The 25,142-nt window shown below is 44.2% G+C and overlaps 1 protein-coding gene across 1 annotated transcript in view; it reads right to left on the bottom strand.

Moving 5' to 3' along the window:
- Positions 1 to 20,831, bottom strand: part of CARHSP1 (calcium regulated heat stable protein 1) — a 56,749-nt gene extending 35,918 nt beyond the window's left edge. The window contains exon 1 of the mRNA XM_074964647.1: positions 20,670 to 20,831. The gene's annotated coding sequence lies outside the window, so the exon portion shown is untranslated. The remainder of the gene's footprint in view (positions 1 to 20,669) is intronic.
- Between the last annotated feature and the right edge of the window lie 4,311 nt (positions 20,832 to 25,142).

Genomic DNA, 25,142 nt, shown 5'->3' with positions numbered 1-25,142 from the left:
AGGTGCTGATGCTTTTACAAAACACAGAGAGCACTATGACACACAAGTCATGCTCTCATGTCTAATTAAACAAGCATTGGGAAAAGAGACCATTTGCATGTAGCCCATTTGTTATAATCACGCAGTATGTTAACAACGACTTTGGTATTGCCAGACTATGCCCCAGGTACATTCGAAACCTAATTCCAAAGTAGGCAGATACATTAGGTGCAAGGCAAACTCTTGGAAAATCTTTGCTTAAGAATGTAGCTAACCTTTTTTTAATAAAACCTTCCATGGAGGTAGCAGAAGAAAGCAGCCACTACATAGCAAGGAGCTGTCTACAAGAAGGTCGAATCAGGCATAAACACAATCTATAAGGTGCATTCATAAATTAGGGGGCATTTTTTCAGGTCAGTATATTCTATTGATAATGTAAACACACAAGAAGACACCATTTAAACAATATCAGATTTAAGGAGGAGAATGGAAGAGAGATGTGCATCAGACAACATGCATATTATTCCAGTGGTTTATAGAGGGTACAAACATTATTCAATAATATCCTGTAGACAGCCCTATCAAAAATAAAAAAAGTCAAGACTCTCTCTTCTGGGTAATATGATATTCACCACTGCTGCTGCAGTTTCTTGCTTCCACAGGCTTAGCAGAAGGAAATCAATCAGGAACCTTAAAATGATGCTTTTAAACAAACAGAAAAAAGTGAGCTAGGTGCAGCCTGCCACAGGTAAAGTGGTACAGGGGGCTCGTCCTCCAGGCTCAATAAACATCACTGGGCCTCATCTAAAAACACACTATGAAGAGGACAGTGTCTCCCTCTACCCTGAACTCCCTCTCCAAGCGATCTGGATATCTAAACTATCATATTTCATGCAGATTTGCTCAGTTTGCCTGAATCTTAAAACTAAGGCCTTGTCTACACACAAAAGTTGTTCAGATTTAACTAAATTGGTTTAGAAACTGCTTAAGGCCTTGTTTACACAGACTGAGAAATGATTTAACTAGATCAGTTTACAAACTGCTTTAGTTAAATGGTACAAGCCCCTAGTGTGGGCACACTACTTTCAAATTCAGTGGCTTGCTTTGATTTAACTTTTTTGTTTGTTTGCTTTACAGGATTAAGCTAAACCTTAACATGAAATAAGAACATCTACATACTAGCTTGCAATGGTTAACTGAATCATTTATAACTATACCTTTCATTAAACGAGTACAAGTTTGTGTGTAGACGAGGCCACAGCAACTTATTATGCTGTCCCATTTTCCCCCCCCCCACTCACAATCTTTCCTCTACCCCCGACCCGAGATATAGCTCACCATCCTATGAGCATCAGGACAGTCAAGTAAGCCTATAAAGGACACTTCCTTTCAGGACCTGCACTCCCTGAGGCCCGATTCTGCCTTGTGGCTGAGCACCCTTGACTCAATGAAGCCAATGGGAGTGGAGGAGGGCACTCAGCCCGGCTCAGGAGGCACTTGCCCCAGCAAGATCGGCCTGCTGGTTTCTGCGGCAAGACTGCCATGTTACAGCCCGTCATTTCCCAGCACCCAGCTAGAAGGCCGCCAGTTGCACCAGAACAGTGACTGGCCTGGGAATAGATCTCAGCCCCTCCACAGTGCAGCCCCTTGTTCTAACAGCTCTCCTCCCACATTGGGAACAGAACCCAAGGGTCCCAGTACCAGACCCCGGCTCCAGAGTTGCCAACTCTCACACTATTACTACATTTTTCCTGGTTCTGGGTATCTATGCTGCACTCAGATCCAGCCAGAAGAAAGCAGGAGCTTTCCTCACGTTCCCCCCTCCCCCTTGCTTAAAATGGCTTCTATGTTCCATGGCTCTCAATGGAATGGAAGCCATATACTGCCCTCAGCCAAGGTGACTGCCACTTCTCCGAGCCTCTTCAGGTAAAAATGAGGCTGCTCCTAGTAAAGATGGCTGCCATCTCTTATTGTTCCCAGTGGGAACGAGGTCTACTGCCCTCAGCTAAACCCGTCCCCCTACAAGGCCCAGGCAGAACACAGGGAAAGTGAAGGGGGACTGTGGAGAGGAGGGAGAGAGCATGTGGAGCAAGGAAACATGGAAGGGAGAAGAGAGTTCACAATGGGGAAAGAACTGGGGCCTGGGGAGGGAGGAAGAATGGAGGGGCAGGGACACTGAATGAGGGCAAGGGAAAGAAAGGGTGCCAGGATGCTACCAGCCAGGCCAGAGCAGGAAGGTGGGGGGAAGGGGAGGTGCAGTTTTGTATGTGTAAAGATGAATGAATTTTACTCATGTAATTAACACACACATATTAGGGGTGAGGGGGGCTTTCACCTAGAGTTTAAAAGAAAAATAAGAGAGAGACAGAAAAAGCCACACACCTTACCACTAGATAACACTCCTGGGTAGTAACAAGTGTTTCTAAAGCTTTAGCCTGTCTACAAGTTACCTTGAAGCATGTAGATCAGCATGTGTAATCAATGTTCCATAATCAATGTTTTATGGCCCATGGCAAAGAATGCTCATGCCATTATAGATCTCTGCACCCCACATCAACTCATTATTAGCCATTATTATCGTTATTATGCTTGTTCTTGAAGCAAAGAGGCAATACGTAATACTTTTTATGCCATCCTTACTGATAGACTTCAGTCACAATGAGTTTATCTACCTCCAAACTGAACTACAGATGGAAAGGGATTAATCTGAACAATCTGAATTTGCTATCACTTGTGCCTTCACTGCAACTGTTCTGTAGGCAGAGTAGCACATGAGTTTTGGTTCCTATCCTGTTCTGTTACAAATTTCAGGCCCCATTTCTGCAACTGCGTGCATGTGGGCAGAGCATCGACTTCAAATAACAAAGATGCATGCAGTTCCAGGATTTATTTCATTTCTATTGAAAAAGCCTATCCCAGACCCTTTGAAAAAGGTGACATTTTTCAAAAGTGCCTAAGTGATTTAGCACTTGTGTACATGAGGAAATGTACCCACATAACTATGCCAGTATAACTACAAAGCTGTAGCTATACCGGGATGACACCACATGTGGACTCTTATTCTGGAATTAGAGAACCTTTTTTTCAATTTAGCTTATATGCTTCCAACACCCCATTTTTGAAGATGAACTGAGGTGCTTTGAAAAAATTTACCTTAGGCGCACCCTCTTTCCACCATAAAAAATAAAATAAAATAAAATACAACTAAAAATATATATTTAAACAGGATTGAGCTTTTTCTATAGAAACTGCAAGTGTCAGTTACCTACAGTAGAACTTCAGAGTTACGAACACCATAGTTACAAACTGACCGGTCAACCACATACCTCATTTGGAACCGGAAGTACGCAGTCAGGCAGCAGAGACAGAAAAAGGGATAGTTTAAAAAAAAGATTTGACGAGGTAAGGAACTGTTTCTGTGCTTGTTTCATTTAAATTAAGATGGTTAAAAGCAGCATTTTTCTTCTGTGTAGTAAAGTTTCAAAGCTGTTGTCAGGGTTCCCTCCCCACTCTGAACATAGATGTGGGGACCCGCATGAAAGACCCCCTAAGCTTAATTCTACCAGCTTAGGTTAAAAACTTCCCCAAGGCACAAATTCTTCCTTGTCCTTGGACGGTATCGCTGCTACCACCAAGCGAGTTAGACAAAGATTCAGGAAAGGGATCACTTGGAGTTCCTGTTTCCCCAAAATATCCCCCCAAGGCCCTTCACCCCCTTTCCTGGGGAGGCTTGAGAATCATATACCAACTAAATAGGTAAACAAGGTGATCACAGATTGGACACTAAAAACCAATCAGGTTCTTAAAAGCAGAACTTTATAATAAAGAAAAAAGTAAAAGAAGCACTTCTGTAAAATCAGGATGGAAGATAATTTTACAGGGTAGTAAGATTTAAAACACAGAGGATTTCCCTCTAGACAAAACTTTAAAGTTACAAAACACAGGAATAAACCTCCCGCTTAGCACAGGGAAAATACACAAGCTAAAACAAAAGATAATCTAATGTACTTCCTTGCTTTACTTACAACTTTTGTCATCTAGAAGCTTATTTCTGGTAGGGTTTTAGGAGAGGGTTTTTTTTTCTGCCCTGGTCTCTCTCTGTCTCGGAGAGAACAACAAAAGACCACACAAACAAAACCTCCCCCGCCCCACAGATTTGAAAGGATCTTCTTCCCTTATTGGTCCTTTTGATCAGGTTGGGCCAACCAGGTTATTTGAGCTTCTTAACCCCTTACAGGTGAAGGAGGGATTTTATGCTACCCTTAGCTGTATGTTTATGGCAGCTGTATTAAGTCAATGTTCAGTTGTAAACTTTTGAAAGAGCCATAACGTTATGTTCAGAGTTACAAACATTTCAGAGATACGAACAACCCCATGCCCAAGGTGTTTGTAACTCTGAAATTCTACTGTACTTAAATAGCTTGCCAGCTACTTACTTGATTGAGACACTTACCAAAAGCTTGAAACGTTAGGATGAATGTGGTATATAGATACTAAAAATGAAACATTATGTTGTGAAGTTAAATTAAGCCATACGGGTGTGAACAATACTATATACATATTCCGTGAAAATTGCAGACATTCCTTTCTTGCTTTTCATGAACTCACAAGGATAGTTCAATCAAGAAATACTCCCATGAAACCTGTCTTGACAGCATTATGAACACCAACAAATAACTGAATAAATAAGTTGCATAACAGAGATGGCTTTATTCAAAATAAAGAGGAGTGGAATTGTATATTTGGGGGATATTATGGAACAGTCTCTCAAGACAGGAAGTTGCGTAATAAGTATGTAAAACAAATTTGAGGTACTGTATTTCAAATTTGCTTTACAGACTCAGAACCAACAGTGTCCAGAAAGCAATATAAGCAATTAAGAACTATTTTCATTGCACCATATTTGTTCAATAGCCTTTAGAAACTGCTAATAAAAATTAATTGGGGTTGAAAGAAGTGGCCCTTTGCAGTACATAGACCACAAAGTGCTTTGGAGCTTTTTCCATCTACTGAATCATTTACTTAACTGTTTCAGAACCTAGCAAGAATACATTTTAACAAGTAATTCATTCAAAAATCTGAAAATTCCATTTGCAAACGTGGATTAAACTTAAACCTTTAAAAAGCTTACAATAAGATAGGAGTTGTACAAGCTTTAGTTTGTTATAAATTATAACAAACACAAACAGCTGGCTCAGCAACTTCTGCCCCATCACGCATGCTGCTTCAAGGTCCAAAATAAAGCTAATAGTTATCCAGACACTACTTTTTTTCCAACTACAGCTCAATCAATAAACCAAAATATCAAAAGGAGGGGGCCCATACATTAGCCCATATCGCTAAGTAAGGCCAGGTCAAAGGTATTTAATGGTGACCTGTAGATGGCGGGGAGAAGGTAATATGTTTGTGTTACTATTTGCTTCTGTATGATGAGTAAGAAGAGATGGGAAAGTTGGTGGAGGGCGGCTTCTGCTTGTTTCTTTTGCATCTGTCCTGGAAGACTGGACAACTAGTGAAATGACACCGTCACTTGAGTTAAGAGTGAAAGCTGAACTACTTAGAGAGGAAAAAATATACATATATTTTAACCAGGCTGTTTAAATCTGCACTTTTTGTTAACACCTATTCAACTTCAATGACTAAAATACACTTTGGACAAAGGAATATTTTGTCAAAGGTCCAACCAAGTTCAGATAAAGTGTGGGAGCACACAATACATACATTATCGCATACCCAGGCAGTCCTCCAGGAACGACCAGACATTTCACTCCTAATATTTCTAAATGTAAAAAGCAGGGGGCGGGGGGGATGGCGGGGGGGAGACAGAGATTAAAATGTTCTCATAGTTTCTACATATCCTAGTGGAAAAGGGACTCAAGTTCAACAATTTTTGTAATCCTTTGCAGGGCACCTCTAACAAATTACTTCTATATGGAATTCCTAGTTAGTCGCTTCATTACATATTATCATGTAGGCAAGTTAGCATAAAACAAACAGCCAGTTCTATCATCAAGTTCTGAACAATGCTAAATCAGCAGAAATTCAGGATTCACAACCACAACAACTGTTAAAAACTAGAGCACGGCAGACTAATCTCTGAACGCTATGGATATAGCTCCGTTTTGGAGCTCCCACTTTTGCAGTACACAAGCATACAGTACAAACTAAGATTCCAATTCAAAACATGTGGACAGATTCCTGTTCCCATATAAAATCATAAGGAAGCCAACAGAGCTCCACAAGGAGTGTAAGGGGCTGTCCACATGGTTTCAGTTGTAGGACTGCGGCCCAGTATCCACTCATATTTTCCTCTTTCTCCAGCCCGCTCAATTACTGCTAACACATGCACACTGAACACTGCAGAAGTCTTACACTCAAGGCTCTCAGACATGAAGGTCGGGCGATGCAGTTCAGAACAGAGCTGGAAGGATGGCTTCTCTCACACCACTCCATCAGCACTCCAAAATACAGTTTTATTAAGTTACCAAGTGCCAAACTTCCCAAACCACTTGGAATTCTGGGTCCTTCCAATTACAGTTACCACCAGCATCAGGTGTAAGTGGTTACAGACATATCAGAACTAATTAAAACACGACTAAATACTGGTCTACGCTTAAAAGAGTTATATCAACATAGCTGTGTCGGTCAGGGGTGTGGAAAAAAAAACACCCCAACTGACGTAGCTATGTCGCCATAACCCCCAGTGTAGACGCAGCTATGACAACAGAGGAGTGCTTCCCAATTGACATGGCCAACATCATTCGGGGAGGTATAGACTGCACCTACATGACAGGGCTATACTATGCCAGTATAGTCCCCCTAAGTGTAGACATACCCTAACTTTCCTCCCCAACTAAGGTCTTCAATAAAAAATTAAATCATATTAAAAAGTGCAGGTTTATATTTGTAAGTATTTATGCAGCACAAATACCTGCTGGATTAGTCAAAGACAGATTCAGAAAGATTAATCCTATAAGGACATTTTCCTTGCAAATGTTTCAGCAAGAAACAAGTGCTATGGTGCGATGCCAGCAGCTACTTACGTATTATACAAATAACTTGATCCCCTCACTGGTGCTGTGAAGTAACCACAGGCTACCGAAGTCTTTTCCCTTTCTGTTCTATACTTCTCCCTGCTATAATGCACCTGTCATCTCAGCGTCTCATATTAGTCATTCTATAAATCAACCTAAACATTTGAGTCTAATAATCTGAGTCTAATCCAACATTCAGACTCTCTAAAACCAATCCATCTAAAGTTTGTGATTGAGACATCATTACCAATCTACTTATGTATCAATTAGTGAGTCACAAAGATCCAATTATCTATCATCTTAGTAAATGACAATTCTCAATTTCTGTAGAGAAGAAGGAAGGAGTAGAATTCTCAGTTTCTGGAAAGGAGGGAAGAAGGTGGAAGAAATGTCTTTGATCTGTCAAACTCTCCCTACCCCCCAGAAAATCGATTAGTCCCTAAACAAGCTTTTCAAGACCATGGTAGATATTCTACCACAACAAAGTATTAGAACCATACTCCACATGCATAAAATTTAGTGTCTCTCCCCACATCTCCCCTGACCAAAAAGCAAATAATAAAAAACCCCACCACATAATGACACACCTACTTAACCTGCACTAACTGACAAATTTCTCAGGCTTATTTAAATTCCATTAGCATCAGACAAAAGGAGCAGATTTTCCATACACACTCTCAAAGCAGGGAGAGAGGGGGGATACCAGAGTTCTAATAGGGAAGCGCTAGCAGCCCATTTAATGGCTACGTTTCTCCGCTTTTCTGCCCATCTCTGTGGATCTCTTCCATTTTGTATATTAGCACATGTCTACACCAATGCAGCTGCACTGCTGTAAGATCTCCTGTGTAGCTGCTCTATGCCAACGGGAGGGAGCTCTCCAGTCAACAAAACACCACCTCCTCAACGAGCAGCGGTAGCTATGTCGGCCAGAGAAGCTCTCCTGCCGGCATAGTGCTGTACACACTATCACTTATGCCGGCGAAACTTATATCACTCAGGGGGATGGAATATTCACGCCCCTGAGCGACATATGTTTTGCTGACATAGGCTGTAGTGTAGACATGGCCTTAGGGTCTGCTCCTCCTTCTACCACACCACAGAAGACCTTCAGTAGCAGGAAATGGCCAGCACTGCATCTTTGCACAGTAGTACTTAGTTTCCTCTGCTCCTGTGAGGGATTCTCCTGCTGAAGTACTTCTAAAAATGAGAACAGACAAGAAAAAAGAAATCTCATAGTATCCTCACCAAGTTAACGCTCTGACAGAAGACGTGGTTCAGGTATCACTCTGGAAACTCGTCCCCTATTAATCAGATTAAATGAATTTTAGACTGCTGAATAATTTAAACTACTGCACGTACCTTATATATAATGGAACAGCTCTCCTAAGCAATTGAACTGAAGACTGGGAATCTGTACTTTCAAAAACAAAATTATGAAACCAAATCAGCAGTTGCAGTAATCAGGAGAGAGTGGCAGGATTAATATATTTCAATTTTTAAACCACTTCAGGGCCCCCTGTAATTTTTATAGTAAGCATGGCAAAAAGGCAGATTTATTGAGCAATGACAATAGGATTTTATAAATACTACTCTCTTACTCTAGCTACTGCAACCCCAGAGGCATTTTACCCTAACCTGTAGTCAAACACCTGAAAGTTTAGCAAATCAGAGCACAACAACAGAACCATATTAAAAACTCAGAGTCAAAGTTAGGCCACAAAACAAACAAACAAACTGAAAAACTAAACCTAAATGAGAACAGCATAAGATAGCAGATCAAGTTTGGGAGAGGGAGCCAGAAACTACTGAACTGTAATCCTGAATCTGACAATGCTTCACGGTACTGGCCTCTGTAAGTCATTTCACCTCTGTGCCTCAGTGTCCCCATCTATAAAACTGGGATGGTATCTACCTACTTCATAGTGGTGTTTTGGGGATTAGCTGGCGTTTGTACAGCACTTGGGAGACGTAACACCTGTTTGGAGCTAAAGTGTTTGTTGTCAACATGCTAATGATACTTTATATAACATGCTTTATATTTCCTTTCAGTCAAGCCACAATTCTTCTCTCGTTACTCTCCTTGTGTATGATACAGATTGGGATCAGGTTGAAAATAAACTGGCTGCCAATCAGACTGAGAGAAGTAATGTTTATTCTCTTTGCTGTGCCAGCGGACAATTGCATCAATTGAAGGTGTATATCTTTCTCTTGTAATCTTGCTGTAAAGATGGAAAGTTCTTGTTACTTCTGAATCTTACTCCCTAGGGACCAGCTCCAGTCCCTGCCCAGGCTGATACATCCAGGGCTTCCCAAAGCAACAGCAAAGTGAAACTGAACCAAGTCTTGTCAATTTCACACTGCAGCAGCAAAGGCAGCAGAGCTGTCTGCCCTTAGACTCAAGTCTGCTCACATAGATTCACATTCAGATTTTTCCCAGGACCAGAAGCACTACATACAATTCGATTTTCACGCTCTGAACAAGAACATCTGTCACACTTCTAATAGTGACTAATTTAATATACGAAAGCACTTATGCATCATTTCAAGGTAAGGGCTTAATCAACTTTAATACAAAATAAAACGTTTAGAGTCTCACGCAAAACTTCTCAGTTAATTTAGCTAAGATATATAGGACAAGTGCTATTTAACATTCAAATGCCACAAAACTGTTTCCTCTGCAAATGTATACATGACCAACTACCTGTTTTACAGAGAATGTAGCCACTTTACCTTCTGTCCAATTAGATCCCTTCCCAACCAGGCCTTGATAGCACAATTAATACTACAGCAAGTAGAGTCAGTAAACAAATTCTGTTTTCCCACACTGATTAAAATAAAAATCAGTCCATGGCATAAGCAAGATTTGTGGCTGCACGAAGCAGTAGTAGGCTGAGGCAATAACATAAACCACAAGCTCTACAACAGCCTGAAGGGCAGGAGTCATTTCAGTTAGCATCTTAACCCTTTGTAGAGTGCAAGTTAGACTAATCCTACTAAACGATCATCCGGCTGGCAGTCTGGAAAACACAAGTATAATACCTTGGACTTCTATAGTATCTTCTAGCGAGGCTCAAAAATGTTTTAACACAATAATTAATTAAGCCTTAAAAGATAACTTATTATTCCCATTTTACCCAAAGCCCAGTGTGCCAACCTCACCCATGGCATAGGCACAGCTAGGTTGACAGAAGAATGCTGCCATCAACCTAGCCACTGTCACTCGAGAAGGTGGAAAAACCTCTTCCATTGTGTAGGACGCATCTACACTATGGCACTGCAGTGGCATAGCTACAGTGCAATAACTTTTCCACTGTCGCGCCCATAATGTACACCTGGCCTGAGGCACAGAAAAGTGAGAGTAGCTTTACTCTGAAACGCAACAGTGCAAAACCAGCACCTCTACTGTGCAGACCAGCTCTACAGATGGGCTCAGAGCCAAATAGTGACCAAACACAATTTTATTGTGAGCCCAACAGCTATGGGTGTGAATCTGGATTCTATTACCTCTTCGCATCAACTAAGTTCCAATTTCAGGACCAAAAGTTACACCAATTTGGTGTAAACCTAGTAGAAGCAATGGAACTGGCAGAAGTCAACAAGGGCATAAGTATCATTTATGTTTATTATGCTAGGGCCTGGGGTCAACTGAGAATGGGTGTGGAGGGCTAGGGGCATTGTACTTTTGTTATGATGATGTGGGAATGGCAAACTCTTGGTTGGACTTTGAAAACCCACCGTGACTTCCAGGGCTGGCATTAAGACAAAAGGTCCTTTCCCTGTCTTTTGGATCCACTTCCACTTGCCAATATTCACTTTTAAGGTCCAGTGTGGAAAACCAGATAGAACTTGCTTCTGTAGGTTATCATCTATTCAGGGAAATGGTAAGAATCCTTTAAAACAGGGATCGGCAACCTTTGGCACGCGGCCTGTCTGGGAAATCTGCTGGCGGACCAGGCCAGTTTGTTTACCTGCAGCGTCCGCAGGTTCAGCCGATCGCAGCTCCCACTGGCCACAGTTAGCCGTTCCAGGCCAATGGAGGCTGCGGGAAGCGGCGCGGGCCGAGGGATGTGCTGGCCACCGCTTCCTACAGCCCCCATTGGCCTGGAACGGCGAACTGCAGGCAGTGGGAGCTGCGATCGGCTGAACCTGCGGACGCTGCAGGTAAACAAACCTTCCCGGCCTGCCAGTGGATTTCCCTGCCAGGCCGCATGCCAAAGGTTGCCGATCCCTGCTTTAAAACAACTTCATTTCATTGTCTATAGTCCACACCAAATCTTGTGCTGCCCTCCTTTTTCTTCAACAGCACTATTTCGAAGTCATGAGAATGAGTAACCATGGAACCCTACAATGTCGCTTTCAGGGTCACTTCTCAGACACACTTTCTCCACACAAATCAATGGCAAAGCCAGGAACAGAACCCATCTTCCAACTTGGGTGTCTTCTACTTAACCAGTATTTCATGCCTCCTTTCTATAACAAGAATCCTTCTTCTACCATTATCTACCTAGAGGAAGCACTTTGGAAAGGCCTTGTGCCGTATTTCATAATCGTTATTGACAGATATGCTCTAAGTATCATCTGAAATAAGAAGTAACTTACCATTCTCGAGACAAAACCTACAAAGCAGATCACATTCCCTCTTACTAGCTGGCTGTCAGCAGGGCATACAGGCCTGGATACTTTTTTGAGCAGTGCTGACTGACAGTGGTGCTGGAACACTTTTTACAGTGAGGGTGCTGAAAGCCAGTGGTCCCCAAGCTTTTTACTTTGCACCGCCCTTACCCCTTTCCGTGCCCCCTCTCCCCAAAGCAGAGCCCCAGGCCATGAGGAGAGCCACAGGTGCAGGGCTGGCATCAGCCAGGACCCCGGGCACGGGGCCAGGAGCAGAGCTCAGGGCCTGGGGCCAGCAGCACCGGGACCCTGGGTGTGGGGTCGGTGGCCAGGATCCCACACAAAACCTGCGGGTTCTGCAGCACCCACCATGCCCCTAGTTCCCGTGCTTATGCTGACTGGCATTGTCATCCTGCTCTTGGTCAGAAAAGGCTGAATCATATTTGTTTACAGTTCAGCAACTGCTTCATGGACAAGCATCTGTGGAAAGAAAATGCCTAACGGCCAAGGCTGCATTTCTAAGTGTTGATTACAACTCTTACATGGCCTTCAGATATGATGATTATTCCATTCCCATCAAGTACCTGAGAGCACAGCAACTTCCTCTAAGCAGTTTTTTGAAACAACCAAGCATGCATGCACACATCAGCCCAGGAAAACCACCTATCACCACTTCCAAGAAGGCAGGAGCCCAGCTACTGTGGTGATAAGGCCTATATTAGTATCTAGATAGAACATTTTGCTTCATTACTTGCTTTGTCAGCAGCATGACTTATTCACTCTGCCTATTGCTTGGGTTCTGGTGAACACAGTAGCACACAGAGAAGCAAACTTTGAAGTAAACTGGAAGGTCAAGCTCTAATGTTTCCTGGACACAATACACTCCTTGTCTGGATGTTATCTGAAACTGCAGCAGTGTCAGAAAATACACAGACCTGAAGAAAAACAACACTTCTGGAAGCACTGCAAGACATGGGGCTTTGGGTTAAAGGGGATGGAGTCATTTCCACAACTCAACACATACCTTCCTCTAAAGGAAAAATGCCTCCATTTTCTTCAGACCAGCTGCCTAAAAGTTCATCGATCAAGAGAAATTTACGAGCAAACACTGGACCTGGTTAGCAACCTCTTCCTCTCACTGTGGAGCATTTGTTGTTAACTTGTGCAGGTAACTGCTGCTGACCAGGGGAGCAGGGGATTCATAGTATGCCATCTGAGGCATATTTGTTCAAGTTTCGTTACAGACAGGACCTTCTGATAACACGGCACCTGGACCTCAATTCTCCATTGATGGAGGTGTCCTGAAAAGGGAACTCAGACATTTCTACGCAGAGCAGGGCTAGAGGACTATGGTAAGAAAGGCAGACTTCTGTCTACACTACACTCTCCACAGTTTCTGCCATTGGTGGATAATTAAAAGTCCTAATTGCCTCGGCCATGTCTGCACTGGGATGTCTTTTGGGCACCAGCAACGTCAAAGCCCAAAATAATAGACTATTCTAGTTCCTATCATAATGTTTAGTGTTTTAAATTGAACACTTAAGGTCCTGTTACTCTCCTCTGTGGCCCAGTGCAGAGCACCCGAAGCACACACAGCGATCTGAGTAGCAGAGCCAATCCAACATGGTCCCTGGATGTCTCTCCACATCAGTCTGGGAGGACTGGAAATCAGATCCCCTAGGTGATATGCTCCTCTCTGAATTCAGCATCTTTCCCAATGGCAATCCACAGGGGAGTTGGTGTCACTAGCTGCAGTGTTAACTTGCTTTCCCACAGCTCCTACCAGTCTCAGACAAAGGGTTCCATGCAACTCTGAAGGAGGAGCCTCAGCTCCTAAATCAGTCATGCTGTCCGGCACACGTGTGTGTTTGGGGGGAGTTCACTAAGCAACCTAGCGGGCCTGGCTGTATAAGCTCAGATCATCTTGAAGGCACACCATGCCCCCGAAGCGCTGGATGATGCAGACATTTTCAGAGCACTTTCCCCCGGCCAGCAGGGTTTCCCCCTCACAAGGGCAGAATCCAGAGCAGACTGCTAGATTAGCATAAAACGTCCAATATTCAAACAATGGCTAATGTAGCGTATCTTAACATTAATTCCCCTATGCCCGTTACATTATTAACACAGGTTGGAAACTGGCTTACAGGCTCTTAATGCTGTGTTCTAACACGGCTGGTGTCACTTCCCGACACGAGATTCAGAAATGGCAATTGTTATTAAAAGGGATTTGTTATTTCGATTTATCCATATTCATTTTTATTCATCCCCATGCAGGAGAAGCAGCACAATGGCCCTAAACATCCCACTTGAGCGCAGGGCTCACTGATGATTTGCAAAGGAACAGAAAATGGGCTCTGTGACTCTTTTGTTTCTTTGTGATGTGTGAAGGAGGCTGGGAAAGTTTCCCCCACCTCCACTACCACCTCCCAACATCTCTTCCCCTGCTTGGGTTTTTTGGGGCTTTTTTTGGTTTTGTTTTGTTTTTTTGGCATTAGAAATTCCGGTCATCTAATCTGTTTTTCCTGGAAGACTACGAGTGAATGAAGAACTAGTAGAATTATGACATCAGAGAAACCATTAAAGTGAACCTTGATTAACTGAGATGGGAAGTGATTTTTATTCAGGCTATTTAAACCCTACCCCTTCAGTTAGCTCTGAGAAAGCTCCCACTCTGAGTCACCAATAAACCCTACAGCAAAAACAGGGAAGATTTGACGTGTCTCACATTCCTGGGGGGGGGGGGGGGGGAGACGACGACGACACAAGTATAATTTTTATATATTCCATATAATTTTCATATATATGGAAAAAAACACAGTTCAGGCCTTCTTTATACATCAAAGAGACAAAGAGAGCACAAACCAATTTTCTCACATACACTCACTCTCTCTCTCTGTCACACACACACACTTTTCTGATCACATTTAAGTATAGGGCCTTACTCTCTGCTCTGGGATGAATTTCATCCCTCATGAATTGCTTCTTAATGTGTGAATTTTCATACTACTGAGCTGAGAAAAATGGGTGAAGTTTTCCTTTAACGTGATACTGCATATGCTTGTTTATGAAGAATCACGTCACAATCTTTCTGCCAGGATACTTCCTCATTGACATAAAGCAGAGATCATGCTGTAGGAATTAATGTTCCAAAAGCCGTGAGGCCTCAACAATGTTTGAACAAGAACCATGGGGTGAATGAAGGTTCTCTCTTGCCTCATTTAATGTTATTCTTGGTGACATAAGTCAGACATCAGACACCACAAATCTGCACACACAGAGTATGAAAATGAAAAAGAGCATCGAGAGAAAATTACAAATCCATTACCCAGCTAGCAGAGGTCAACTTAAAGTAATGGAATTACAGATCTGAACAAGAAAACAATTCAAACCTACTACAGCATCAACCTCAGCTTTGAATTACCCTGTGTGACCCTCAAGAGACAATCCTGCCATAGAGTAATAAAAAGAAATGAAGTGAGGACAATTTAGAAGTCTGAGGAAATGAAGATAACTTGTCTTCCCAGAGGGCTGCCTTGGACATGATGAAAAGACAATATTATACAGAGGTAGGCAATACAAAACAAAACAACTCTTTGGAACCCTTTTAGGAAACCCTCTTTTCCTACACTGAAACAGAAGAGATGGTAATTACTTGGATGAACTCATGTAATTCCTCTCTTTGGCTTTACTAGTGCAGTTTGAGAGTGACTAATCAGGCATAGAGAAAAACTGTTCTCTCTTGCCACAGAGGGCAGGACAAGAGACAATGGATTCAAACTACAGCACAGCGATTTAGATTAAATCCCAGGAAAAACTTCCTAACTGTAAGAACGGTAGGAAAATGGAACAAACTGCCTAAGGAAGTCGAGGAAGCTCCTTCACTGGAGGTTTTCAAAAGGAGTCAGGATAGCCATCTGTCTTGGATGGTTTAGACACAACAAATCCTAAATTTTGGCAGGGGATGAGACTAGATGACCCTTGCAGTCCGATCTAACCCTATGGTTCTATGATTCTACACCAAATCACCATTATCTATCCTCCATTTCTCTATAGAGTATTTGATCGTCCTTTTATTTTACACAACAGACCGGCGAGAGAAGTAAACAGTTTACTTTTTTTTAAAAACCTATCACCTTCTAGAAGAACACACATAGCCTTTTGTTTCCTTTTTCTTACACGAACTTATCAACTTCCTGCACTTTCTGGTGGCTTACAGATCAATTGGACATGATCTGCACACAGCTGTGTGGCCCAACACCTGCTGTTCCAACCTCATGGGCAGACGGTGGCTAGTCTTCTTGCTAGAAGTCTCTTCCTGGTTCTATAATAAGTGAAAAGCTGACGAATGCTGGCCCCCCATTCAGTTCCAGTCCCCCACTGAGTTTCAAGCAGGCATCTTGTTGATGAGTGGCAGATCCTGGATTACTCCTCAGCTTTCCTGACTGAAATCCAAAATATCTGCAGAGCTAGATTTCCAAGGTAAAAACCCATTAGCTTCCTCTGAAAGTTATTCTTTTCAGGATTTCCCCAGCCTTAAAAAGGGCTTCCACCACTTTCCTTCATAGACTATTCCACAGTAATCAATCTAGCTATCTGTCAGGAGATTCTTCCTGGTATTTAAGATGTAATTTCACCCATGATCATGCTACATTTGTAGCATCTTTCATCATGAAGGACCCAAACTCCTTACCAAGCTATATTATACATAGCTTTAATCTACTGGACTATCGTGATTACATTTCCCTCTTTCCTGGAAGATGCTTCTGCTTCCAAATATTGTACACTACCATGTCCTCACTTCCCCCTGCCTACACAAGTTAGTGGCCATTTGACCAATATATCCATGTTTAGATCATAGATTATCGGGGTTGGAAGGGACCTCAGGAGGTCATCTAGTCCAACCCCCTGCTCAAAGCAGGACCAATCCCCAATTTTTGCCCCAAATCCCTAAATTGCCCCCCTCAAGGATTGAACTCACAACCCTGGGTTTAGCAGGCCAATGCTCAAATCACTGAGCTATCCCTCCCCCATAGTTCTTTTAATCTTCTCTCAGAAATCAAGCCCTCCAACTCTTTAATCATTCTGGTTTCTCTTCCCCCAGTTCTTTCCACGTTATCTACAAATTTCCAGTACTGAAGTACCCAGAAATTAGTACAGACTGCAAGGGAGATATCAGCTCTTTCGAACACATTTCAAACACATGTCTATAGGTGTTTGACAGCAGGTTACTATCTTTGGTGTCATACACAAGAACCTGATCCAAAGGCCACTAAAGCACCGTTTCTCAAATGCAGCCACCAACAGGTTTCCCTGCAGCCACGACAGCTTCCTGGGGCAAAGCATCGGCCCATCCCACTCCCTGCCTGTTGCTCCTGGATGTGCCAATCTGCAGAGACAGGTGGGGCACAACGCTGAAGGAGCAAGGTCAGTTCTCTACCTGGGGGAGAACAGAGGGACTTAGTGGGGCTCGGACTTCAGCCTGGGGTGGTTGGGCAGCGGGGACTTAGGGAGCCTGGCTGCAGACTAGGGTCCAGGCATGGGCTTCAGACTCCAACCCCTGGCCATGCGGTGGTGGGCTCCAATCCCTGGCTCTGGCTGCATGGCGCCGATCCCCAATCCTGCTGGCCCCAGGTGCTGAACCCTATCTGTGCACTCGGACCCCCAGTCCTAGTCACTTACTCCCAGGCGCCGACCCTGAGCTCCAGCAGCTGCTGGCCCTGGGTGCAGATCCCCAGTGCTGGCCTTGGCCTCCGGCAGGTGCTGACTCCAGATGCCAACCCCTAGCCCTGGCCGTGCGGCAGCCAACCCCCAGCCATGTGCTCCAACCCCCAGCCCTGGACATTGATCTTGGGCACTGTTCTTGAATATCAACCCTGGGTTCCGGCAAGTGCTGGCCCTGGGTGCCGATCCCCAGCCTCAGGCGCCAGCCCCAGGTGCAGATCCCCAGCCCTGGTCATACAGCAGCGGGCACCAGCACGTGCTAGCCCTGGACACCGACCTCCAGTCCTGGTCGCGCAACAGCTGGCTCCAGTGGGTGCTGGCCCAGGACACGGACTCCTAGCCCCAGCTGTGCAGCAGCGGGCGTGGACCCCAAGCCCCAGTCACACAGCAGCAGGTGCTGGCTCCGGGTGCTGACCCTCGGCTGTGTGGCAGCGGGTGCTGATCCCCAGCCCAGGGCACCGACCCCCAGCCCCAGGCACCAACCCACATCTCCAAACACACGGTGGCAGGGCCCCCCATCCATCACCCCTGGCCTTTGCTGCCTCACCCCCCACTCCTCCATCCATCCTCCCTGGCCCCTGCTGTCTCACCTCTGGCCCCTCCATCCAAGTCTTAACTTGCCAGGACTTGCTGTGAAAAGTGATATTAACAAACATATAAATATCACTTTTCACAGCATTATTTTAATTACTGAGTCTGCAAAAAAACCCTACATAAATAAACTGCAATGATCTGGATGTGTACACATGCATATTTATTTGTTTTTCCTAAAGTTAATTAAGTTTTATAGGAAAAAGTTTCAGTGCGGCCACCAGCAAGAGTTGGTGACTACACTCTGAGGCCACCAAAAGATGTGTTGTGAGAACCCCTGCAAGTCAATGGAAAGACTCCCATTGACTTCAAAAGGTATTGGAGGCTCTGAGTACATTTGAACTTTCAGATTCTTTTTGTCCTACAGTATACCTTAGAACATATTTCTGACTGTAAGCTTGTAAGTGCAGAGACCATGTCTACTTCCACACGTGTACAACTCCTAAAAGAAATGAGGCCACAATCTTGATCAGGGCCTCTTGGTGCTAGCATAAATTAATTAATAAATACTACAAGCCAAAATTCATTTGGGCAACCAAATTTTATACAGTATTTGGCCAAGGTAATATAGCACTTTGCTAGGATGAAAAATAAGAGCCAGCAGGTAAATCCTCTGATCCAAATCTGAGTGCTTCATGGCATATTTCAATGCTACCATCACAACAGCTACACAGGAATCAGGCTTAAATCAGACCTATAGTGAGCCAACCTCCATTATTAATAAAATGCTGGAGAAAGAGATATAAATATATCTGCCAAATGGAAAAATATAAAAATAAGAGAGATGATTTAAGCAAAAACAGACAGTTAAAAACTCAACTTCACAAACAATAAGTATCCAGAGTATCATTTGAAACAGTCTCGATTTAAACACAACTGTTCACCCTCTCTTTTTAAAGAGATCACATCTAGCCCCAAATAAAGTTCTGTAAATAACATTCCTTAGCGTTAGTTTTGTAAATGCCTACAGAAACACTGTAGGGAAAAAAACAAACGGACATCCACTCCCAGTAGTATTTGCAACACATATTTTGCAGCAACTGAACCCAAAAGTGAAACTTAGTGCACTTGGTCTGTTTTCATTGTTGAGAGCTAAGCAAAGTGTGAACGGACAGCATAAAAAACAAAGTAAATTAGACTTAGTTTTTTTCCCAGCTTTAATAATCTGAGGTGCTAATTAATACAAGAAATACTGTTATTTGAAATGTGCAACTGTCCCTGTGAAAAGACAACATAAAAGACTTTGTGCACTTTATTGTTTTTTCCTGTCTATCCTACAAAGTCCAGAATAATGTAAGAAGAGTTGTTGTTTTTTTCCTTCCTACGTGAAGAGCTTGTCTTTTGGGCTCTTCTTTCTCATGCATTGCCTAAATTTATGTTTACTGCAGAAAATGTTTTCCTTTGCGTGGAATAATTATATATTCACAGTTTGCAAGGGAAAAAATGTGCATTCCAAAAAGGTTTACAGAGCCAACACCGGTCTTCAGATGAATTCCCTCTTGTTACAGTAAATTCAGTGGAATGAGAGAGATGATGAAACCTCTGTGATTCCCCTTCAGTGAGTGCTAGGAGCGAGCTCAGACCCAAACCTAATTTTTTCCCCCAGGCAGCACTTAAAAGTCCAGTCACCAAATATGCTAATTATAGACCCTCTATAAGTACAAATCTGCTACAGTACACTCACAAAACTGAAATGAAAGGACCTTTTCAAACCTTCTATACTAACTGCCCCCCTTTAGCAGGGACAGCCTCTACTAAGCAACAGATCTGTCATTTGCCCTATTCCATCCAGCCAAAAAGCCCTCCCGCTCCAATGAATTTCAGCAGTTAAAAGGAGGTCTCCATTTTTCTTCCCCATATGTCCTTATTGATAGCTTTCAAATGCTGGCAGGTATGAAGGTGAAGAAATCAGTTTGTATGCCACCGGATTTGGGTAGTCTGCGTTCGTGGCAGTCATGTAAAAGGCACCCTTCAGAAGTGAATGGAGAAGGGTGGAGAGAAAGGGGGGTTGGAGGGAAGAGAGAAAGGATTTGCCCCATCGAGCTGATTCTAAAGCAAGAGCATCAGCCATCAGCCAAGGGGAAAGCGTGAGGTGGCTCCACTACTTGGCTCCCAACCCAACCACACACAGCCAGATCTCTTCTTTCAGCCATTGGGTGGGGAATGCACAGTCCCCTCCCAGGCTCTCTGTTTACTGAGCCTCCCGGCTGCACACGCACTTCACTTTGGGCTCGTCCGGAGCAGCAAACGAGGCAGAACCGAGGCTACACGGGGCAGCTTCTGGAGCGCGCCCAGAGAATGGGGGCTTGCGGGGGACGCAAAGTAGAAGGGGAGCATCGGAGAGTTCCCCGAGTTCTGCTTTCTACTTTAGAGTCACTTGCAAAGCAACCCATTGTTACAACCGGATGTCTCGCTCCGGCTGGCACACACCGCTTGCACCGCCTCCCCTGCCCCTCGAGGACTGCTTCGCGAGAGAGCCAGCTGCAACCTGTAGCAATCCCCTGCCCCACCCCTCTACCTCCCGGGCAACCACAGCAACGTGCACTCTGCCAGCTCCAGGTGCATGTCGCTTAACTTGCAACAATCTGCATGCTTGTGACTATCCCTTCGCGGCCAGGCTCCCCCGTCTCCCGTGCAAGTTGCTTTGGTGGCCCCGTACGTTTGCGCCCCCTCCACTCCTCCTCCCCCTCCCCGCTGCATGCGCTGCAGTCCGCATGCACCCGGCCCACTCACCTTCCCGGGCAACTTCTCTCTCTCGCTCGCTGTGCAGCAGGCTCCGGCGGTCGCAGCTTCTGTAACTCCAGGGGCCAAACGGCTCGCCCGGTGCCGGCACCGCCTGCGAAGGGGGGTGAGGTGGGCAGGGCTGAAAGCGGGAGCCACCCCCTAGCTGGAGACGAGCGCACGGGGCGGGGACAGGGCTACGCGCGGAGGAGCTGGGGCCCCCAGCCGGGGGACATGGACCGTGGAGGGGCGGTGCTGGGGGCATGCAACGGGGGAGGAGGAGCGGAGATGGGGGGGGGGGGGGGGAGGAGGAGGCTGGCAGGGAAGGGGGCCAGCGCGCGGGGTTGCATGCACAATGGGTAAGGCTTGGAAGGACTCGATTTTTATGAGTAAACGGGGATTTTACTGTACATCCCCCAAGCCCCATGAAAAAAATATTTCTATCACGGATCATCAACATTTACAGACAAGCAAAGGAAGAAGAAAGCTGGAGAACTTAATACAGTTTGATTGAGAGGTATTTGCACTGTGCTTTCTGACAATTTGCGTTTTCCCAGGTACAAAGCTTTCATTTTTTTGAATGGCAGGATCTACTGTCATTAACTAATTATTGGCTGAGAGCTCCCGATTGGCTGAGCCCACTACCTCCCCCTCTCCCCCCCCCACCGGAAATTCCCGCAATTGTGGAAATTTAAATGGATAAAAATTAACAATGCTTAAAAATAAATGTTGATATTATCCGTCAGAATGATAAAAAAATTAAAAAGTGATTTTTTGCCAAGCCTCAGGCTGGGGGAGCCCTAAGTGCTGGGTCTGCTCACAGTTTGAATACACCCAAGAATACACCAGCCCTTCTGCCTAATGGCTTGAAAACCCTGCTCCCCAAGGATCTGTCCTCATACTGCTGAGGGCAGTTTAGAAAGTTCTGGACTCCGGAGACAAAGTGTTTGGCTTGTGGTGGTGTGTGTCTACACTAGAAACGCCAAGGCAGCAGTGCTGCTGCACCACTGCAGCGTAGACACTTAAGGCTTGTCTACACTTGCAGCAATCGTGGCATCTAGTGAAGACCCGCTAAATCGACCGCCGATCGCCCTGCCATCGACTCCTGTACTCCACCTGATCGAGAAAAGTAAGGGGAGTCAACGGGAGAGCGTCGCCCGTCGACGTCGCGTAGTATGGACCCCGCAGTAAGTAGATCTGAGCTACGTCAATTTGAGTTACTCTATTTACGTAACTCAAATGGTGTAGCTTAGATCAACTTTTCCCTTTAGTGTAGACAAGGCCTTACTTGTAAGTGGCTGTAGTAAATCCACACCCTTGAGAGGTGGTAGCTAAGTCGAAGGAACAATTCATGTGTCACGTTAGCGCTGTCTACAATGGGGCTTAGGTCGCCTGAATTAGGTCTCTCAGCGACATAGCTAGTTCGACATAACTTTCTAGTGTAGACCAGCCCCCAGTGTCAAGGAAACCCTGAGACCCTGGCTCGCTCCCCTCAAGGGCAAAGCATGAACAGACCCCCTACCGCAGGGCTGGTCTGCACCCCTGAGATGTAGCTATGCTGACCTAACTCCCAGTGAAGATAGTACTAGGCCGATGGAAGAATTCTTCTGTCAACCTAGCTGCCACTTCTCGGATTGAACCCCTTCCATCAGCATAGGTAGTGTCTATCCTGAAGCACTACAGTGGTGCAGCTGCAGTTGTGCTGCTGTGGTAGTTTAAGTGTAGACCCAAGCCTGGTCTACACTACAGAGTTAGGTCAATGCAAAGCAGTTTACGTCAATCTAACTATGTAAGGTTTTGTGTCTACACTACTAAGTTTCTCTCAGCATACTTTGTGTCACTCAGAAGTGTGAATAAACCACACTACAGCGTTATATGTGTTGACAAGTCCTGAGTGTGTACACTAAAATTTCACTCCCACCGACATAACTCACCCACTGAACTGACTTAATTACTCCACCTCCATGAGAACAGTCAATGTCAATGTAGTTAGGCTGACGCAGTGTCAGTGTAAACACTGTGTTGCTTATATCTACTGTTGCTGGCTTTCAGAAGCCATCCCACAATGCCCCACACTGACAGTTCAATCAGTGCAAGTGCTCCTGGTAAGGATACGCACCAACGATCCAAGGAGCAGAGTGTAGACATGCACAAGTGATGTAATTACTGCGGCGGCTGTATGCCAATGCAAATTAGGGGTGATCTAATTTTGTAGTGTAGACATGCCCTTATTTATTCTCAGCTTCCTGGGGACCCAGGCACTGCAGCATCAAGGATAAAGCTCTCTGTGTGCCCCATGCATCCACCCCCCATCCTCTGGAAATGAAGTTTCTAGGGTTGCCAACCCTACAGGGTTGTCCTGGAGTCTCCAGGAATTAAATATTAATCTCTAATTAAAGATTATGTCATGTAATGAAACCTCCAGGAATACGTCCAACCAAAATTAGCAACAATAGCACTGGGCCGGGCATGCAATTACAATGCAAAGTCCACAGGTGAAGGAAGGGCTCTGAGCAAGAAGCAAATGTTTCATAGCAAAAGGCAATAAAAACGCACTGCTTAAAAGTAGTTGCAACACAAATTCAAAAGGATTTTCTGTATTAAAATTACCACTGTTATTAAATGTTTTTATACGCTTCTACTGTGTGATCTCTGCAATCCTCAGCTAGTGCATATTTAATTGCTGGTACTAGAGAACAGCACACAAGCTGGAAATCACTAATTCTAAGAGACTCAGGAAAACAAAATTCTTCTGTAACTTTTAAAAGCCCTTCATGCCCTGAAGAGACCATCAGAGACCACTTAAGTGGGGCACCATCTTCTCTGTACCAACGTGTTTAAATTGTGGTTAAGGTGAGCCCCAGTCCTGCAAATGCTCACACGTATACTGAACTTGAAGGCCATCCTATTATTTTACTCACCTGATTGAAGTGAAGCACGTGCTTAAGTGTTTGCAGGATCTGGGCCATGGTATGCATCTGCAATACACAAGTGTTAAATGTTCTAGCATCAAGTTCCAGAACAACTGTAGGACTGAAAGGCCATGCTGTAAAATACCAGAATTTTCACTAAAACAAAATGGGCCAAATTCATCCCCGGCATAACTTCAGTAACTTCTAGGGAGTTACACCAGGGAAGATTTGGCCCAAATACACACAAACGGAATTTGCTATTTTTCACTCTACACAAATATTGTTAATAACTTGGGATCTTTCTTTTTAACTATTTTTTCTGTGCAAACACAGAGTCTCGTAAAAGACAAACAAAACATGCCAGACAAAACAAAGAAGCTTTTATATTAGTAACAACCAGAACGCGAGAACCGTCTGAGCTCAGGCACCACTGAGTACATTTGGTCTGCAAAAGAATAACAACTAATATTGAATAAATGCTTCAATTTAGTGAAAGAAAAGCATGTGATGTAATTGGATAAATGAATAAGAAAAGGAAAACTTAGGCTGAGTAATAGGCAAGACATCCTAAGGGTGGACAAAGCAGTAGAAAATGTATTCGGAAATAACCCTCCACTGGCAGGGAATGGGCCAAATAACCTAACTGATCTTTTCTGTCTGATTGCCACAATAAGAAATTCAGCTGTAGTGCAAGTTACACATCAACTATGTGTGAGTCAGAAAACATGTAAGTGATTTGTAGTAGTGTAACATCCACTGATTTGGCATTCAGTGGCTGTTCAAGGCTTGTGTAATTTGCTCTGCAAAGGGGCAGAAAAAGGAAGCTGTAGCAAGAAAAGGAACTAAGAGAGTTTATGGGAAAGCCATATTTTAACCAACCATCCCCAACATTCCTAAGGCCAGCTTCAACCCCTGCTATAAACAGGTGCACCTCTAACTGGATTTAGTAGGAACACAGGGATTTCCAGACTAGATCAGACCAGAGCAGTGATCTGCTTAGTCCATCATCCTATCGCCAAAAGCACACATCATAGACTGCTTCAGAGAAAGGTGAACGAAACACTGCAGTTGGCAGTTATGGAGTTATGCCATCAGGGACATTCTTTTCCTAACTCCCAACAGTTAGAGGTTGACTTAAACCAAAGGGAACTGTACTCACTTATTCCAGGGAATGAATTTGGATCCTACAGAATCAAGATGAGTTACACTCCTATCTACTGAATGCCAGATTTCTCACCAACTTATGCCCACAGTCACGTCAGCCTCTGAATTTGGCCAAAGGCTCCATGCACGTGACAGTCTTGGCTGGCTTAACAGACGGTCTTCAGGATCCAGTTGTACTAATGTTTTTAGTTAATATAGTTTACTGGCTGATGCTGTCCTGGTTTTAGAAACCATACAAGGCTGTAGTGTAGATAGGGCTTGAAATGTCTCCTTTCCTTTTCTTTTCCTATTTATAGACAACAGACAAAGCACGTCTCAGTATCACTGCGAAGTTAACTTTTGGTTTATAGGAGCAAAAATTATATGCTTGTTTTATTTAGTCACTCCTAATCACACAAGGAATAGTAGG

The sequence above is a fragment of the Natator depressus genome, chromosome 10 (genome assembly GCF_965152275.1).
Source record: "Natator depressus isolate rNatDep1 chromosome 10, rNatDep2.hap1, whole genome shotgun sequence".
Taxonomy (NCBI): Eukaryota; Metazoa; Chordata; order Testudines; family Cheloniidae; genus Natator; species Natator depressus.
The sequence above is the reverse complement of the archived record's forward strand: the minus strand, read 5'-3'. Positions and strand labels throughout refer to the sequence as shown.